This window comes from Primulina eburnea, chromosome 18, assembly GCF_022965805.1.
Source record: "Primulina eburnea isolate SZY01 chromosome 18, ASM2296580v1, whole genome shotgun sequence".
NCBI lineage: Eukaryota > Viridiplantae > Streptophyta > Magnoliopsida > Lamiales > Gesneriaceae > Primulina > Primulina eburnea.
In genome coordinates, this window is record NC_133118.1 from 1,417,834 (window position 1) to 1,437,078 (window position 19,245).

A 19,245-nucleotide genomic window follows, 5' to 3' on the forward strand; every position below is an offset into this window, starting at 1 on the left:
AAGCATGAACGTGTGTGTGTGTTTTGTTAGTCCTAGCAGCGCACATGATAGAGAGATCCATTTTCAACCATTGTAAGAGAATTAAATCAGCCTGTTAGTGTAAATCTTACTCTCCTATATTCCTCTGCAATTGGTATCCATCGGCAACTATTTTTCTATTTTTTTCTGAATTGGAATACAGCAATGAAAGGACTATATTAGAACTTTTCATTTCAGATTCACATTCATGCGTTTTTTCATTTTTAGCCAGGAATAGGATTTCATTCCTTTATTCGGCTCCACAACACCTTACATCTCCAACTTTAACCGGGAATAGGATTTCATTCCTTTATTCGGCTCCCCCTCACCTTACATCTCCAACTTGCTCTTTTTTTTTCTTTTTTTTTCGATTGCTGATAGATACTTCGATTCGAAAGAATATAGTTAAACTCAATCCACACCTTCAAACATCTTTGTTCCCCACTATAGTTTAAAATTTTCACCCTCTTATCATGCATGCGTTTAGTTCTAACATTCGTGGAAAGAAAGTTCAATACTCGAAATAAAACTTCATGTCTCTACCACAGAGAGTGTTAAATAAATGCGAGTGCACGATCAACAGGGCATGTCTCATCACTTCATAATCATCCTTGGCTAGCAAATACTATATCGAATACGGTCGGCTGACACACTAACAAATGCAAAACAACTAAACTACATGCCAACAAATATAACCAACAAAACACCCAAAATGAACAGATAAACCAGCACCCATCCACCCCCCAATACTAAAGTCGAGCATTGTCCCCAATGCAACAGACGATAGAAAAAGAGACAGATAGGCACAACAAAATGAATGGAATATGACATAGACATGCAACAGAAATAGAAATAAACTAAAATAAATAAACTGAACGAAACGAAATGCGATAAAGAAAAGAAGGGATAGAAGTGACTCCCCTCTCACTGATCCTCCTCCTCGTGCTCCTCCGGGGGAGCGATGCCAGCGTCTGGTATCGGTGCATCGGCATAATGAAACTGAAACGGCGGCGGGAAGGCTGGCATGGGTGGTGGGAGAAGGGCTGGATCGACACCAGTGTGGCTCAGGGATAGGCGCAGCATGGCATCAGTGGCTGTCTGATATGTCTGACTCACAGCCTGCCACTGCAACTGATGGTCAGCGAATGCAGCAAACTCATCCATCCTGTCCTGAAGAAGGCGACGTCGAGGTCGCGGGGCCGGTGGTGGGGGTTGCTGTGGCACGGGATCAAAAGTGTAACCGTCCCAGATGGGGCCAAACTGCGGTAAAGTCTTCCGCCGCACTGCTATTTTCTGGAGCCAACTAGCGTCATCGAGGGCCTTAGTCGGAGGCAACCACTCATCGTCATCCTGAAAAAGGACCCCAGCGCCTGCACATAGCTCTGTGATAATGTGGGGGAAGAACAATGCGACATTCGGGTTATGAATACTCAGATGGATCTGCGAATGGATTATCCTTCCCACATTTAGTGGCATCTGAGTGATCAATGCATAAAGTAGTAACCCTCGCTCCCTCTGGACTTCGCTCGTGTGCTCGACTGGCATCAAACGTGTGGCCAGAAATGCGTACCACAACGAAGCCGGGACAAGCAGATATTTCTCGGCAAAACAGGTGTGTGAGCCAGGTGTCTTCCACGGAGACCCCGGGTAACATATTCGCTGCATCATCAGGTCTAAATTCGGTTCTGCCGCCCATGCCACATAAACGGAGTCGTCTACCACCGGTGTCTCAAGCACCCTATTAATCTCCGCTGAACTAAATTCAACCAACTTTCCTCTCACAAACGCCTTACCATCACTCCTCTCAGCTGCATTGACATAGAATTCCCTTACCACTGGTACCACCGCGGCTTGCGGTTGGCTACAAAATTTTCCCCAGCTTCTATTCCGAATCTGATTGATGATATCTATGTATTGCTCAAACTGGAAACCCCTTTCGCGAAGCGGAGCTCTATGTATTTTCGCATTTTCGTAGCGTTCCCTCGCGGTATCATTAACAAATAACTGAGAGTTACGGGATGAAGATGAAGAGGCGGTGCGACTTACCCGAGCCTTTTTTGGTGCCATCGTTGATGATGTTTTCTGAAGCACAATAAGCCCGGAGTAGGAGACGGGTGGTCCGGAACTGGTGGTGGTCGGAAACAGCAGGGGTGGCCGGAGAAGCGGCGGTGGCGGCCTGAAAGTTTCGAAGGGTGCCGGAGATTTGAGTTCTTGACCGGAAAAATTCGCTTCTTGACACTCGGTGAAGGTGGAGGTGCACGATTATACCTGAAAATTGGTGAGAAGAGCTGAATTGAGTGAGATTGAGAGAGTAGGAGTGAAAAATCAAGGGGGGCGGCGGCTAGGGCATGAATGGGGGAAGAAAAAGAAGTCATGCAGGTGTTTATTCTGCGCGATTCGCCCGGGCGGATATAAGTTTCCGCCCGGGCGGAAAGTCTTCGAATTTTTTTTAAAATTTGAAAAAGGAGCGCGCCCGGGCGGATGTAAGTTTCCGCCCGGGCGGAAGGTTCTCGAATTTTTTATTTAAAAAGAGACGCGCCCATGCGGATGTAAGTGTCCGCTCGGGCGGAGACTTCACGGCTCCAAACCCCCCCCCCCCCCCCCCCCCCCTTTTTTTTTGTTAAAAATAAAATAAACTAATAAGAGCACAAACTAACAATTGAATTGAATTTAAGATAACGGAACGAGAAGTAGTTCTCAATTTATAGTCGAAAGCTGGACTGTAGGTCAGTTTTAATTCGGATTGTCTTGGAACCAGGTGATTCCAAGTTTTGGCTCAACTGTGCCACCCATGTAGTGCTTCAGGCGCTGGGCATTGACCGTAAATGTCTCATCCTTTCCGTCTTTCAATTATACAGCTCCCGATGGGTATACTTTCGAAATCACGAATGGACCAGACCATCGTGATTTTAACTTTTACGGAAAAAGTCGCAATCGGGAGTTGTAGAGTAGGACACTTTCACCTTCTTTGAATTCTCTCTCGATGATCCGCTTGTCATGGGCCTTCTTCGTCTTTTCCTTGTAGGTTAGTGCGAGATCATATGCTAGATTTCGGAATTCCTCCAACTGATCTAGTTGAAGCGAACGTCGTTCACCTGCATCAGTGAAGTTAAAGTTTAGTGATTTTGTTGCCCAATATGCCCGATGCTCTAACTCTACAGGTAAATGACATGCTTTACCAAACAACAATTTGTACGGTGTCGTGCCTATTGGTGTTTTGAAAGCAGTCCTATATGCCCAAAGAGCATCATCTAACCTCACCGACCAATCTTTCCTACCGACACCCACCACTTTTTCCAGAATTCGCTTGATCTCTCGATTAGACACCTCAACTTGACCACTCGTTTGGGGGTGATAGGGGGTAGAGATCTTGTGTATGACACCATATTTGCTCAAGAGTTTTTCAAATAATTTATTGCAAAAATGAGTGCCACCATCACTAATAATTGCTCGTGGTGTTCCAAATCGGTTAAAAATATTTTTCTTCAAAAATTTTAAGACCACCTGAGCATCATTAGTAGCGTATGCTTCTGCCTCTACCCACTTAGACACATAATCAACCGCCACCAAAATATACTTTTTCGTGAATGAACTGGGAAACGGTCCCATGAAGTCTATCCCCCACACATCAAAAACCTCACACTCAATGATGTTATTCAATGGCATTTCATGACGGTTAGAGATGTTACCTGTCCGCTGGCATTTATCACATGATAGCACATAAGAGCGGGCATCTTTAAAAAGGGTTGGCCAATAAAAGCCACATTCAAGTACCTCAGACGCCGTCTTTGTTGGTCCAAAATGACCACCTACCTCACGGTCATGGCAATGTTTGAGAATATTCCCAAACTCCTCCTCTGCAACACACCTTCTTATCATGGAATCTGCACATATTTTGAACAAGAAGGGTTCCTCCCAAAAATAATATTTCACGTCCGAAAAGAATTTCTTTCTTTGGTGAAATGTTAAATTTGGGGGGGGGGGGGGGGGGTGGGTGAGCCTGTAACAAGAAAATTTGCAAAATTTGCATACCATGGACAATTTTTCACCTCAAACAGTTGCTCGTCAGGAAACCAATCATTAATAGCCTGATCTACACAGTCATTACTGATAAATTCTAACCTAGACAAATGATCCGCCACCACATTCTCAACACCTTTCTTATCTTTTATTTCCAAATCAAACTTTTGCAACAGTAAAATCCACCGAAGTAGGCGTGGCTTTGCATCTTTTTTAGCAAGTAAATATCTCAGTGCTGAGTGATCTGTGTAAATAACGAATTTGGACAAAACAAGATATGCATGAAATTTGTCAAGCGCAAATACTACTGCAAGTAATTCCTTTTCAGTTGTCGCATAATTTAGTTGAGCCTCATCTAAGGTCTTACTTGCGTAATAAATTGTATGAAATACCTTGTTTTTCCGTTGTCCAAGCACAGCTCCCACCGCAGTATCACTGGCATCACACATGACCTCGAAGGGTAGGTCCCAATCTGGTGCCACCAAGACAGGAGCCGTCACCAAGCGCTCCTTCAACTTCTCGTATGCCTGTAAACAGTCAGAATTAAAATCAAAGGACACATCTTTCATGAGTAAGGAAGATAGAGGTTTGGAAATTTTAGAAAAATCTTTGATAAAACGCAGATAAAAACCGGCGTGGCCTAGAAAGCTTCTAACTCCCTTTATGGATGCCTGAGGTGGTAAGTTCTTGATAACTTCAACTTTCGCCTTATCCACCTCCATTCCATTCCCTGATATCTTGTGCCCCAATACTATTCCTTCTTGTACCATAAAATTGCATTTTTCTCAATTCAGCACCAAATTCGTCTCCTCACATCTATTCAAAACCACCTTCAAATTCTGCAAACAGTCATCAAAAGAAGAGCCAAAAATCGAGAAGTCATTCATAAAAATCTCAAGAAAGGTTTCTATCATGTCATGAAATATGGCGGTCATGCATCGTTGGAAAGTGGCAGGGGCGTTACACAAACCGAAGGGCATTCGTCTAAAAGCAAAAGTTCCATAAAGACAAGTGAACGTGGTTTTCTCTTGGTCCTCGGAAGCAATCATGATTTGGTTATACCCAGAATACCCATCCAAAAAGCAATAAAACTCATGACACGCTAACCTCTCAAGCATTTGATCAATAAAGAGAAGGGGAAAGTGGTCTTTACGGGTGGCATCATTTAATTTCCTATAATCAATGCACACATGCCATCCCGTAACAGTCCTAGTGGGTATTAATTCATTATTTTCATTTGTGATCACAGTAATCCCACCTTTTTTCGGCACACACTGAACAGAACTTACCCATGCACTATCAGATATAGGATAAATAATACCTGCATCAAGGAGTTTGATAGTTTCTGCCTTTACTACCTCTAGCATCTTTGGATTCAATCGTCTTTGAGGTTGCACGAGAGGTGAGTATTTTTCTTCCATCAAGATTTTATGCATGCATATCGATGGACTGATTCCCTTGATGTCTGCCACCTTCCAGGCGAATGCCCTTTTGTGCTCTTTGAGAACTTGCAACAATTTGTCCTCCATAGCATCTGTCGAAGCAGCAGAAATAATGACAGGTAAAGTGTTATTCTTACCTAAGTACACGTACTTGAGGTGTGGAGGCAACGGCTTTAGCTCAAGTGTCGGTGGCTCCTCGATGCTTGACCTTTGAGGGGTCAAATCTCTTCGTTCTCCTAGACCCTCCAGTCGCATCTTCGTTGGCTTTCTCCATGGATGGTTGGCGTTGAAGTGTGCCACTATTTCAGCTTTTTCTTTATCCAATTCATGTTCTCCCAATTCAGTAGTAATAGTGGCCTCCAAAGGGTCCCTAAGAGAAACCTGCACATAGTGAGACACAAGAGAGTCAAAAGTATCAATTCTAAAACAACTATCAGAATGGAGTGTGTGCTTAAGTGCATTAAAAACATCAAAAGTAATCTCTTCCTCGCCCACTCTCAATCTCAACTTCCCTTCTTGCACATCAATCAGTGCCTTGCCAGTCGCAAGGAATGGTCTCCCCAGAATCAAGGGCATCTCCATATCTAGCACCACGAAATCAGCAGGAAAAATAAACTTATCTACTTTCACTAGCACATCCTCAATAACTCCCCGTGGGTACTTGACAGATCTGTCTGCCAGCTGTAAAGACATCCTCGTTGGCTTTGGCTCTCTCAACCCAAGTTTCCTGAATACAGACAGACAAAGGCATAAGATTAATACTTGAACCAAGATCACACAAAGCTTTGTGAAAAACAACATCACCAATCATGCAAGGAATAGAGAAACTCCCTGGATCTTTTAGTTTCGGTGGGATTTTGTTTTGCACCAAAGCGGAGCAATTTTCAGTTAAGTTTACTGTCATGTAATCCTACAACTTCCTCTTATTAGCTAAAATGTCCTTCAAAAATTTAGCATAACTAGGCATTTGCATTAAAGCATCGGCAAAGGGAATATTGATATGCAATTTTTTAAATACCTCAAGAAACTTACCGTATTGTGCATCCAGTTTTGCTTTTTTCAATGCTGCAGGGAAAGGTGGAGGAATAACAATTTTTGATTGTGCAGTGGGTGCTAGTGTAGAGTTAGAAGACTTACCTTTAGATGTCGCAGTCTGTTCATCCGGTACTTGAATTTTTTCTTTTCCTCTTGACTCCAACACCTTCCCACTCTTCAACTCAATGGCCTTCACTTGCTCTTTTGGATTGGTCTCGGTGTTACTTGGCAAGGTGCCTGGCTCTCGACTTGCTATCATCTTCGCTAACTGACCAATCTGATTTTCAAGCCCCTTTATCGATGCATCCTGATTTTGAAGTCTAGTTTCCGTGGATGAAATAAACTTGGACATCATCTGCTCTAGGTTGGATCTTTCTTCTCTAGGAGGGTCAGATCTGTACATCGGTTGTTTGCCATATTGTTGTCCTCCTTGCGGTCGAGTCTGACTGTTTTGACCGCCCCATGAGAAGTTGGGATGTTGCCTCCACCCCGGATTGTATGTGTTCGAATAAGGGTCATTCCTTGGGCGGTTTTGGATCCCTACTTGATTTATTGGTGCCCCTTCTTGCACATAAAATGGATTGTCATCTTGACAGTCCTTCGCATAGTGTTCCCCTCCACATTTTTCACAGAATATCTCTTGAAGACGCATCGTCGTGCCACCCACATTCAAGTTGTCTAGTTTCCTGTTTAAAGCATCAAGTTGTGCAGTAATAGCAGAAAAATCAGTTACCTGGTGAACTCCTGCACTCCTCCGCTGGTTATTTCTCTCAGATTGAGGATGATAGCTGCTAGTAGCCATCTCCTCCAACAGCTCATATCCCTCTTCCGCAGTTTTTCTCAGCAAGTTCCCACAAGCAGCAGCATCTATCATAGTACGATTAGGAGTAAGTAAACCATAATAAAAGGTTTGAACAACTAACCCAAGTGGCAACTCGTGATGTGGGCATCTACGCAACAGGTCTTTGAAACGCTCCCATGCCTCATACAACGACTTCTGCTCGAATTGAGCAAATGTGGTGATTTCTGCCCGAAGCTTCATGGTTTTAGATGGAGGAAAATATTTGATGAGAAACGCTTTCGCCATATCCTCCCATGTGGTGATTGAACCTACAGGTAAACAATTCAACCAAGCTTTAGCTTTATCACGCAAGGAGAAAAGAAACAAACGCAATCTAACAGCATCATCAGAAACTCCATTGAATTTAAACGTATCGCAAATTTCAAGAAAGTCTGTGATGTGAGTATTTGGGTCATCTACTGCAGATCCTCCAAACTGGACTGTGTTCTGAATCATCTGAATTATAGCTGGTTTGATTTTGAACTTGTTTGTCCGCACCATAGGCTTCACAATGCTTGGGCGTGCACCCTCCAAAGAAGGTTGGGCATACTCTAGCATTGGTATGCGGCGCGGCATCTCCATCTGTCTATCTTCACGGCGTTCCTCCTCTTGATCATTCAACTGCCTCTCCATTAGTTCTTTTAGTCTCTGCTGATGTCTTCTCCTGCGGAAAGTTCTTTCAATTTCAGGATCAAACTCAAGCTCCACGTCAAGTGACTTTGGCATGCACTAGACAAGATATCTGTAATAAAATATGGAGTGTTAGCTCAAGAAAAATAAAATAACGCTAAAGAAAATAACTAAAAATAAAATTGTAGATTAACAGTCCCCGGCAGCGGCGCCAAAAACTTGATCGAGCAAAACTTGCACTATAGAATCCCCAATAAAAATATGATTGTGTATGCTCAAAATTAATCGCAAGTGCACGATGTCAAGTAATAGTATAATGTATATGAATACGAGTATCGTTCCACTGAGGACTGTATTTAACAATTATTCTTTTTAGTTATGAGATCTTTAGCGACGAAATTTGATTGGGTGTTTAATACTACTAAGCTCAAATAACTATGCAAACAAAATAATTAAATGAGTAATGAATGAGAATTATATCTAAAATGTTGAGTAAAAATTCAATGAGAAATTGTATTTGTTGGGAATATCGGTTCATCTACCCCTCGTTAATTAATTAATTTGTTTGATACTGATTTCATGCTTCCGACGGGATTTCTTATTCTATTGAACACACTCTATCGAGCTATGTCAAACTAATTCGACTCAATGAAGTTATTAAATGTCTTTAATTATTTATCAAGAGTGAATTGCATTTCTATCGATGAAATCCCCTAGTTTTCGACCCTTAGGACTATGACTATCGGCGCGTATCCAATTTCATATATCTATGCAAATTGTAGATCCACGGATTATACTACTCGTTCCTATCACAAGTTATTCTCTCGAACTCACTCGCGATATACAAACGTTGTTAAAGTTAGCTACGTTCTAACAACACGATAAAACAATAGTATAATCAAGAACAAATCAATAATCGAAATATATATTAACTAAATCAAAGTCTGGGGTAGGCTCCCCTTAAATCCCAACAAAGATTAAATTTTAGCCACTAGAATTCATAGTAAAAATAAACACAACAATGTTTAAATAAAAGAAACTAGATTAGAAATACTAGACGAAACGAAATCTGCGAAGAACGATGCACGGAAAATCACGAATCTTCAATTCCAAGCTTTTTCTCCACGATTTCTTCTCTTTGGCTGCTGCAATATCTCTCAATATGTCTGAATGAATCTCCAAAACGTCCAAAATCCCCTACCATATCATCCCCCTTTCGAAAATAAGGAATGGAATCGCGCAGCATACTTTCCAAAAATACAAACGCGCCCGGGCGGACAAGAGTTTCCGCCCGGGCGGATGGTCTTCGCAGATTCATTTTTCCTTTCTTCTTTGGCGCGCCCGGGCGAACATGAATGTGCGCCCGGGCGGATATGTTTCGCAACAATTATTATTTTTTTCCTCAGACGTTGGCGCGCCCGGGCGGACATGAATGTGCGCCCGGGCGGATGGTCTTCGACTTTTTCTTTAAATTTTTCTTTTTATTCCCACTCACCTGCATTTTCACCAACTAAACTCATAAATAACCAGAAACAAAAAATAATGCTCAAATAACACCAAATGCATGAAATCTAAATGATAAATGCAACAAATGTGACATAACAAGATACGCAAAGACACGTAAAATCCACCTCTATCAGGTCGAGACGTGGCCAAATTCAGTCTAAGATCGGGTCGGGAAATTTCAAACCCTTAGCTAGCCTCTCGTGGCCGATTACAGTTCATGTCACGAAAACGGTGGTTCGGGTCCGGGTCTGATTGATCATTGATTCCGAGTCCGGTTCGACATTTTTAATTTTTTTTAAAAAAAAATATATTTTTTAAAAGAATAAATAATTCATTATTTAAATACTTTGACTAATGTTTAGAAGCGTGATATTAGGTTTATTATATATCAGTGTCATCACTGGTCGATCTCATCTATATGTATAGGGTTATGGTCCGAGTCGAGTAAGATATCCATCTGATAAAATTAACCAATGAGACGGTTTCAAAACTTATAAATTGTTTTTAAAAAAATTTATCAAAAAAAATTTCAGAGTTTATTAACGAAGTCCAACGAACAATTAAAATAAACAAATACACACATTGAAGAAGAAACAATCGGTCACCCTACGCTGACTTCTTGGAACTATTGGGGCCGGATTCAATCCAAGTTCGGGTCGAGATTAATCATTGATTTCGAGTCCGGTTCGACATTTTTAATTTTTTTAAAAAATAATTATTCATTATTTAAGTACTTTGACTAATGTTTAGAAGTGTGATATTAGAGATAGAGAATACTTATCTTTCATTAAAATTTCGACGTGAGACAATGAATATTATTTTCCCATGTTTATGCATTGTCCTGTGTTGAAAACTCTAGAAAAGAAAAAGATTGTAAATCTATAAAAATGAGAAGTCCATCTTTTAAAATCTCAAAATTGCCCTTCCTAATTTTTTGCCTTAATAATAATTTTAAAACTGTTGTAAAAAAGTAAAAATTTATGGTAAAAAGTAAAAATCTCAAACTCTCAAAATTTACCAAACTACACACTTTATAATATTTTTCTCTCTACTCAATTGTGATTTTCTTCACAAATGAGAGATCTATTTATAGAATTTCTTTACAAATAATCCAAAAATAAATTCATCATTACATACATCATCATACACTAATTTTCAATATTCAACACCTAATTTTACCTAATTTTCAACATTCAAATATTCAATACACATATTTTAAATATTATATTTTCAACACTCCCCCTTGTGATGATAATCATGATACGATGATGTCTTCGTTACGTGTTTTTGTACTGCCTCGTTAAAAACCTTACTAGGAAAAACCCATTGGGATAAAAACCATAGTAAGGGAAAAAGAGTGCAGTCACGTAAACTCTCCCTCATGTTGACACGAACAATTCTTCACAAATTTCGTAGATTGCGCATCCCAATATTATATATGTGCTTTCTGAATATTGTCGTAGGAAGTGCCTTTGTGAAGAGATCTAATGAGTTTTCACTTGATTGAATGTGACGAACATCAATACATTTATTTTTCTCAAGCTCCTTGGTGAATACGAAGAACTTAGGAGGAATATGTTTAGTTCTGTCGCTTTTTATGTATCCTTCTTTCATTTGAGCAACACATGCAGCAATATCTTCATATAATATCACAGGCTTCTCGTCGAATGATAATCCGCATGAGATTTGGATATGTTGGGTCATTGATTTTAACCACATGCACTCACGGCTTGCTTCATGTAGTGCAATAATCTCGGCATGATTTGATGAAGTTGTTACGAGTGTTTGTTTCTGTGAACGCCAAGAAATTGCAGTGCCTCCACGAGTAAATACATATCCAGTTTGGGAACGTGCCTTGTGTGGATCAGATAAGTATCCAGCATCGGCATAACCAATTATACTTGGATTAGCATCTTTTGAATACAAAAGTCCCAAGTCTGTCGTTCCTCGTAGATAACGGAATATATGTTTAATTCTGTTCCAGTGTCTCTTTGTTGGATATGTGCTAAATCTTGCCAATAAATTTACGGCGAAAGATATATCAGGCCTTGTACAATTTGTAAGATACATAAGGGCACCGATAGCACTTAGATATGGTACTTCTGGACCAAGAATATCTTCATCATCTTCACATGAACGGAATAGATCCTTTTCTGTGTTTAATGATCTAACAACCATTGGAGTACATAAAGGATTTGATTTATTCATATTAAAACGTTTAAGGATCTTTTCTGTATAATTTTTCTGGTGAACAAACATTCCGCATTCTTTTTGTTCAATTTGTAAACCCAGACAATACTTGGTTTTTCCAAGATCTTTCATTTCAAATTCTTCCTTCAAGTATGACACAACTTCTTGAATTTCCTTATTCGTTCCAATGATGTTTAAATCATCAACATATACAGCAATAATTACGCATCCGGATGTTGTTTTCTTAATGAAAACACAAGGGCATATTGAATTATTTACATATCCCTTTTTCATCAAGTGATCACTTAGCCGATTATACCACATTCGGCCGGATTGCTTTAACCCATATAATGATCTTTGTAATTTCACAGAATAACATTCTCTGGGTTTTGAACTTTGTGCTTCAGGCATCTTAAATCCTTCAGGGATTTTCATATATATATTACTATCAAGTGATCCATATAAGTAAGCTGTAACAACATCTATAAGACGCATTTCTAAATTTTCATATACCGCCAAGCTAATCAAATACCGAAACGTAATTGCATCCATCACGGGAGAATACGTTTCTTCATAATCAATTCCAGACCTTTGAGAAAAACCTTGGGCAAAAAGTCGAGCTTTATATCTTACTATTTCATTTTTCTCATTTCGATTTCGAATACAAACCCATTGTATCCAACAAGTTTTACACCTTCAGGTGTAAGGACTATAGGTCCAAAAACATTACGTTTATTTAGCGAATCCAATTCAACCTGGATGGCATCTTTCCATTTTATCCAATCCTGCTGATTTTTACATTCACCAAAAGATTTTGGTTCATGATCTTCATTATCATTTATGATATCGATTGCCACATTATAAGAAAATATATCATAAATTTCTTCTATATATTTTCGGTTCCATAGTTTTCCAGTATTAATATAATTGATAGAGATTTCACGATTCTCGTCAGTTAGTGGTTCTGACAGAACATTTTCATCATCATGTGTTTCTTCAGGAACATCATTATTTATTTTGTGATCATCATGTGTTTCTTCAGGAACATCATTCTCTATTTTGTGATCATCGTGTTTCTCTATGAATTTTCTTTTTCGAGGATTTTTATCCTTGGAACCAACTGGCCTTCCTCGCTTCAGGCGTTTAATGACATCATTATTATCTTCAATTTGTTTCTTCGGAATTTCAATTCGAGCAGGAGCATTTGCAGCATGTATATATGATTTAGTTACCCCTTTTGTGTCTGCAAATGCATCTGGTATTTGATTTGCTATTCTTTGCAAATGCACAATTTGCTGTACATCTTTTTCACATTGTTTTGTTCTTGGATCCAGATGTAACAATGATGATACATACCATGTAATTTCTTTTTCGGTATGTTTTTGTTCGCCCCCTAACATTGGGAAGATTTCCTCATTAAAATGACAATCAGCAAAACGTGCTGTGAACACGTCGCCTATCTGAGGTTCAAGATATCGAATGATTGATGGACTATCATAACCGATATAAATTCCAACCTTTCTTTGAGGTCCCATTTTCTTTCGTTGCGGTGGCGCAATAGGCACATACACCATACATCCAAAAATTCTCAGATGAGAAACGTCTGGTTCTTTACCAAATGCAAGCTGCAATGGAGAGTATTTATGGTATGCACTTGGTCTGATGCGAATTAATGAAGCAGCATATAAAATTGCATGTCCCCATATAGAAATAGGGAGCTTTGTTTTCATAATCATTGGTCTAGCAATCATTTGCAGACGTTTAATCAATGATTCAGCCAATCCATTCTGTGTATGTACATGAGCAACATGATGCTCAACAATGATTCCCATAGACATACATTAATCATTGAAAGTCTGTGAAGTAAATTCACCAGCATTATCAAGTCTAATTTTCTTGATTGTATAATCGGAAAATTGATTCCTCAATTTTATTATTTGAGCAAGTAATCTTTCAAATGCAACATTTCGAGTTGACAATAAACATACATGTGACCATCTGCTGGAGGCATCAATCAATACCATAAAGTATCTGAATGGTCCACATGGTGGATGGATTGGTCCACAAATATCACCCTGAATACGTTCAAGAAACATTGGTGATTCAGTTTGGATTTTGGCTGGTGATGGTCTCTTATAATAAGTTTTCCAAGAGAACATGCTTTAAATTGAAACTTATTATTCTGAAAGATCTTCTGGTCTTTCAACGGATGACCATGTGTATTTTCTATAATTCTTCGCATCATTGTTGAACCAGGATGTCTTAATCGATCATGCCAATTGATCAGTATTGAAGAATTATCAACTATCATGTTTGATTCAATTGGACTTATATATGTATAATGCAATCCAGTAGGTAGCATTGTTAGTTTTTCAACTACATATTTCTTTCCAGATTTGTATGTTGTAAGACACATATAGTTCTCATTCCCTTCATTCATTGTTTGAGTATCATACCCATGGGAATATATATCATTAAAACTCAACAAATTTCTTTTTGATTGTGGTGAATATAAAGCATCATTGATCAAAAATTTTGTACCATTATGTAACAAAAATTTTGCTTTACCACATCCTTTAATCAAGTCTACAGGACCTGATATTGTATTCACCATTGTTTTTGTTGGTTTTAGTTCCAAGATATATCTTTTATTTCGGAAGATAATGTGCGTTGTACCACTATCAGGTATGCAAGTTTCAGCTTTGTTTGTAGCATTTTCCATATTTGAACTTCAAAAAAATATACAATGAAAAAAAAATTATTGACAATACGTATGCAATAAATTGAAAAATACAACACATATCATAATTGTACAATAAAACATTATTATATGAATACATAAAAAATAAATTATTGTACATTTATATTCCACCATTGTATTGTTCATTTTCAGAAAAATCATTGAGAAAATCTGTAGCATCAATATTTTTCATTTCTATCCCACCAACATATTGATCATTTCCAGAGAAATCATTCATAAAATCAGCAGCATCAAAATGAGTTGAATCACTCAAACGGTCACTGCGTTCAGTGAAGTTGGTCTCTTTTTCTTTCCCCTTTATCGATTTTTTATAGAGCTTGCAAAGGTGCTCGGGGGCTCGACAAATACGAGACCAATGTCCTGGAGTGCCGCATCTGAAACAAGAACTTTCAAATCTTTTTGAGTGATTTTCATTAACGCTCATGTTCTCATGATGCCTTTTCGGTGGTTGGTTCGTGGCGCCCTTTTGAGATGAGTTATAATAATAACTATCTCGATTGTTTTCAAAACCACGGCCGCGACCGCGACCACGACCACTTCCACGTCCACGTCCACGTCCACGACCACGACCTCGACCTCGACCTCGACCAAAACCTTGTCTCTGGATTTGATTTTGGTTTCCAGGTTTAAATTCATTTTTACTCACAGCATTTACTTCTGGAAACGCTGTTGATCCAGTGGGTCGGGACTGATGATTTCTCATTAATAGCTCGTTGTTTTTTTCCGCCACAAGAAGACAGGCGATCAGTTCAGAATATCTCGCAAATCCACGCACTCTATATTGTTGCTGTAAAGTTATATTTGATGCGTGAAATGTGGAAAATGTTTTTTCGAGCATTTCTGATTCCGTAACCTCATGTCCACAAAATTTTAGCTGCGAGATTATTCGATACATCACTGAATTATAATCACTGACTTTCTTAAAGTCTTGGAATCTTAACATATTCCATTCATCACGGGCGGTCGGAAGTATAACTTCCCTTATATGTTCAAATCTTTCTTTCAATCCTTTCCACCGAGCCATGGGATCTTTTTCGATGAGATATTCACATTTTAAACCTTCATCAAGATGTCGACGCAAAAATATTATAGCTTTTGCTTTTTCTTGTGATGAAGATATACCATTTTCTTTAATGGTCTCGCTTAGACCCAATGACTCAAGATGCATTTCTACATCAAGAGTCCATGGCATATAATTTTTTCCCGTGATGTCGAGCGCAATAAATTCGAGCTTTGTCAAGTTTGCCATGGTGGTACTAAAAAAAATTACGATGCATTTTATTAGTTAATGAATATTGCAATACAAAGTAATGGATAAACAACAAGTACAAGAATTCGTAAAAATAAAGAAAACACATGAGGAGGATATTCTCCGATAAATACTAGACTCGTGAGTATGATAACCAAAATAATTAAAAATAACCTTGAAAAAGCCATCTTCTTTTTTCTTCGAAAATTTGATGAAGAATAATTTTTAGAGAAGAAGAGAAAATTGGAGTGATTGAATGTGTTTGTGAGATCATATTTATAGGGCAAAAACTAGCTGTTTTGTTACCGTTTATGACCGTTGGTGTACAAAAGAATAAATGTATGTATTTGTATAATTTTATGTTAATAATATGATGTATATAATATTAGTCATGTTTAAATAATTATGTATATCATATCACATTATTATAACGAGGTGTCAGAAGGTATTTTGTTTAAAAATCTTATAGGCTTTTATACTTGTCGTATCCCTTGCCGGGAGTGTGGGATGTCGTCTTAACATCCTCCCAGGATTTATAACAAGTTTTTGAAAAATTTATTATATAATAACATTATATTATATACACAATAAATAAATAACAGTAAAATAAATATTATTACTTTTGTTACCTTTTTCTTCTGTTTGGAGCTTGGAAAAGTATGGAGGACTTTTAGAGCTTCGTGCTGATAACGTGTTGTGAAAAAGTAAAAATTTCTGATAAAAAGTAAAAATCTCAAACTCTCAAAATTTACCAAACTACACACTTTATAATATTTTTCTCTCTACTCAATTGTGATTTTCTTCACAAATGAGAGATCTATTTATAGAATTTCTTTACAAATAATCCAAAAATAAATTCATCATCACCTACATCATCACACACTAAATTTCAATATTCAACACCTAATTTTACCTAATTTTCAACATTCAAATATTCAACATTCAAATATTCACAATACACATATTTTAAATATTATATTTTCAACAAAAACAGACATTATTTGCACAACAATTGGATCCGCTAGGTCAACTTGGAACGACGTATTTCATTGACTAAGAAATCAAGAAAATTATTATAAGTGTTGAAAAATGATATTTAAAATGTGTGTATTGAATATTTGAATGTTGAAAATAAGAGTTGTAAATATTGAAAATTAGTGTGTGATGTTGTAGGTGATGATGAATTTATTTTTGGATTATTTGTAAAGTTTTTCTATAAATAGATCTCTCATTTGTGAAGAAAATCACAATTGAGTAGAGAGAAAAATATTATAAAGTGTGTAGTTTGGTAAATTTTGAGAGTTTGAGATTTTTACTTTTTACCATAAATTTTTACTTTTTCACAACACGTTATCAGCACGAAGCTCTAAAAGTTCTACATACTTTTCCAAGCTCCAAACAGAAGAAAAAGGTAACAAAAGTAATAATATTTATTTATTGTGTATTTATTTAATATACAATATAATGTTATTATTAGAAATAATAAAAATAAATTTTTCATAAACTTGTTATAAATCCTGGGAGGATGTTAAGACGACATCTCACACTCCCGGTAAGGGATACGACAAGTATAAAAGCTTATAAGATTTTTAAACAAAATAAATTATGACACTCGTTATAATAATATGATATGATATACATAATTATTTAAACATGTCTAATATTATATACATCATATTATTACCATAAAATTATACAAATAAATACATTTATTTTTTTATATACCAACGATCATAAACGGTAACAACACGGCTAGTTTTTGCCCTATAAATATGATCTCACAAACTCTTTCAATCACTCCAACTTTCTCTTCTTCTCTAAAAATTATTCTTCATCAAAATTTTCGAAGAAAAAAGAAGATGGCTTTCTCAAGGTTATTTTTAATTATTTTGGTTATCACACTCACGAGTCTTTTATTTATCGGAGAATATCCTCCTTGTGTGTTTTCTTTATTTTTACAAATGCTTGTACTTGTTGTTTATCCATTACTTTGTATTGCAATATTCATTAACTAATAAAATGCATCGTAATTTTTTTTAGTACCACCATGTCAAATTTAACAAAGCTCGAATTTGTTGCGCTCGACATCACGGGAAAGAATTATATGCCATGGACTCTAGATGTAGAAATGCATCTTGAGTCATTGGGTCTAAGCGAGACCATTAAAGAAAATGGCATATGCACGTCACAAGAAAAGGAGGGAGCCATGATATTTTTGCGTCGACATCTCGACGATGGATTGAAATGTGAATATCTGACTGAAAAAAATCCCATGGCCTTGTGAAAGGGATTAAAAGAAAGATTTGAACATATAAGGGAAGTTATACTTCCGACCGCCCGGGATGAATGGAATACACTGAGATTCCAAGATTTTAAAAAAGTCAGTGATTGTAATTCAGCGATGTATCGAATAATCTCGCAGCTAAAATTTTGTGGACATGAGGTCACAGAATCTGAAATGCTTGAAAAAACATTTTCCACGTTTCATGCATCAAATATTACTCTACAGCAACAATATAGAGTACGTGGATTTGCGAGATATTCTGACCTCATCGCCTGTCTTCTTGTGGCGGAAAAGAACAACGAGCTATTAATGAGAAATCTTTAGTCCCGACCCACTGGATCAACATCATTTCCAGAAGTAAATGCTGTGAGTAAAAATGAATTTAAACCTGGAAACCAAAATCAAATCCAGAAACAAGGTTTTGGTCGAGGTCGAGGTCGAGGTCGAGGTCGAGGTCGTGGACGTGGAAGTGGACGTGGAATTGGTCGTGGTCGTGGACGCGGCCGTGGTTTTGAAAATAATCGAGATAGTTATTTTTATAACTCATCTCAAAAGAACGTCCCAAACCATCCACTGAAAAGGCATCATGAGAATACAAGTGTAAATGAGAATCACTCAAAAAGATATGAAAGTTCTTGTTTCAGATGTGGTACTCCAGGACATTGGTCCAAAATTTGTCGAGCCCCTGAGCACCTTTGTAAACTTTATAAAGAATCATTAAAGGGGAAAGAAAAGGAGACCAACTTCACTGAACGCAGTGACCGTTTGAATGATTCAACTCATTTTGATGCTGGTGATTTTATGAATGATTTCTCTGGAAATGATCAATATGCTGGTGGGATAGAAATGAACAATATTGATGCTGATAATTTTCTCAACGATTTCTCTGAAAATGAACAATATAGTGGTAGAATATAAATGTACAATAATTTATTTTTCATGTATTCATATAATAATTTTTTATTGTATAATTATGATATGTGTTATATTTAAATATATATTGCAAGTAATTTTATTTCATTGCATATTTTTTTGAAGTTCAAATATGGAAAATGCCATGAGCAAAGCTGAAGTTTGCATACCCGATAGTGGTACAACGCACACTATCCTCCGAGATGAAAGATATTTCTTGGAACTAAAACCAACAAAAACAACGGTGAATACAATATCAGGTCCTGTAGACTTGATTAAAGGATGTGGTAAAGCACAATTTTTGTTACCTAATGGTACAAAATTTTTGATCAATGATGCTTTATATTCACCACAATC

At 37.5% G+C, this 19,245-nt stretch overlaps 1 non-coding gene across 1 annotated transcript; it reads left to right on the forward strand.

The window, feature by feature from the left end:
- Window positions 1–7,447: 7,447 nt before the first annotated feature.
- LOC140820348 (small nucleolar RNA R71) lies at window positions 7,448–7,553 on the forward strand. Its single transcript, XR_012115424.1, has one exon. It is a non-coding gene; the product is annotated as a small nucleolar RNA R71 (small nucleolar RNA).
- The last annotated feature ends 11,692 nt before the right edge of the window (window positions 7,554–19,245 follow it).